Genomic DNA, 2060 nt, shown 5'->3' on the forward strand with positions numbered 1-2060 from the left:
CAGACTCGAGATCTCTTCACCGAGTGCAGAGGGCCGTGGACTTATTCTCGGATGCCCTCAGAGACGTTGTTGTCTCTTCTACAATTACAGAAAAACGTCCAAGAACCCCACCCTATGTCACAAGTGAGCCTTTACTCCGTTCAAAGAGACTAGGGACAGGCTCTCACGTCATGAAAAAAAGGATCCGTTATGGACGTCTGAGGCGCATACAGGCTGGGCTCGCCCTCGCGTTCTCTTTAGAAAAGACTTGGTTGTCGCTGCTGATGCTTCAGTTGCTGTAATTGTTGTTTTTGGCTTTTTTTGTGGCCCCCGGTATCTGAAACTGAAAAAAAAACAAACAATCCGCACATATTTTGGAGGGTGAATGTATTTTTCTGTATGGTAAAGAAGGGGAAGATAAGAATGGATTTTCTGGCTTCCTCCACCCAGAGGTCTGGGTCGTCCGTTTGGAGAAGGCCCATCCAAACTAATTTTCTCCAAAACGTGGGTTCAGGATGAGGTCCATATCACAGCGATGGAGATTGATGTTGATTCCACAGGCAGTGAGATTCTTCTTACTTGACTTAATTATCGAAGATCAAACATCTCAAACAGATCTTACCTTCATTTTCGCTTACAGGCCAACATTCTGACTGGCCGTTAAACTGGACTATCCTGTGGTAGAAATACGGGAGAGTGGGAAAGTTAGTTCCACTGCCTAATTTATCGATGTTAATGGGTGATTGTTTAGCTTTGTCAATATGGCGCTTTGGATCAAGGCACTACAGAGATACTTTGTTATTATGTACTCAGAATAATTGTATAAAACTCACAGTGGAGATTTACTGCCTCTTTAAACAAAAAGAAAAAAAAATATCTTAAAAGTGGGACTATTTAAGTTCCACAGGTCGATATCAGGGATATACCCTTCCTCTTCTTGTGTGTTTCATTTTAGCTCTCCTTTAAAATAGTTACATCTAGAACAGTCTGAGGTGGATTTCCATACAAAATGAGAAAGCCATGCATCTGTCACCTCGGCACTAAAGCGTACTCTTCAGTCGTCACTCACCCTCGCTTTCACTGGAAGATATAATTGAGGCAGAAAATCCACGCTGTGGTCAACTTTGTTCTTTAAGAAGAGTTATATTTGAAATTGCGTACGTTCCCTAACACCACAGCAAAAATCTGCTGGAGATCTATAAAACCAAAACAAGTTATTGTAGGGGCTGTGAATGTCGGGAAGAAGCAAGATATTTATCCCAACTCTCGAAATGTTGGAGTGAAGAGCAACTTGTGCTTTCTAGATGTAAAGAACCGGAAAGAAGTTGAGTTTGGGGAGCAGTAGAAGAGTTTGGGATGTAAAAGTGAATCGATAACCACTCAGCTTAAAAGATTCACAAGAGGCTTTTAGTTCTTCTCCATGAGATGTTCTTGAGGAAGTGAATTATCTACTCTACGAGCGCTCCTTGTATAAAACATGGAACGCTAAGACTTTTCTTTATTAGGCCTCATAACTCCAAATAATAATTGATGACCTCTACCAAATTAACCACGAAGGTCCCTTTTTTTCAGCATGTATGGTGGACACCTTCTATTACCAGATACGTGACTTGGAAAGGACCCCGTCATCGTTATGACTTGAGATCTCCAGCATTAAGACTTTTAGTGATGTTGCCGTTAACAGGCTGGCACGGAACCTTGTAATTTGCTTTTTTAATTTTTGTTTTTACAGGGTAGGTCAAGCAACCTTTGCCTTAGTCGAAAATACCTGGCCTACCTTTCTTTCGTGTAAAGCATAAATTGTAAATGTATATTTTCCAAAGATACACATTCTCATCTTTCTGTGATGTTCTGCTCGTGTTTTGCGTAAGAGCGAGTCACACCTGAGCCAGCACAAGCTTCTGTGAAGCTTTTTCCCGACCCCACCACTTTTCAACCTACATGTGGTCATGTGCTATGATGTCATTTTTTTGTTTATTATTCTAATAATATTGGGTTTTTAAGAGATAATAATGCTTAAAGAAAAGCTGACCTTCAGTAAGAGTCCATTTGAAGATTTCAAATATATATGGAAACGTTAT

This window comes from Sceloporus occidentalis, unplaced genomic scaffold, assembly GCF_023333645.1.
Source record: "Sceloporus occidentalis isolate IW3139 unplaced genomic scaffold, rSceOcc1.0.p SCAF_127, whole genome shotgun sequence".
In the NCBI taxonomy this organism is placed as follows: domain Eukaryota; kingdom Metazoa; phylum Chordata; class Lepidosauria; order Squamata; family Phrynosomatidae; genus Sceloporus; species Sceloporus occidentalis.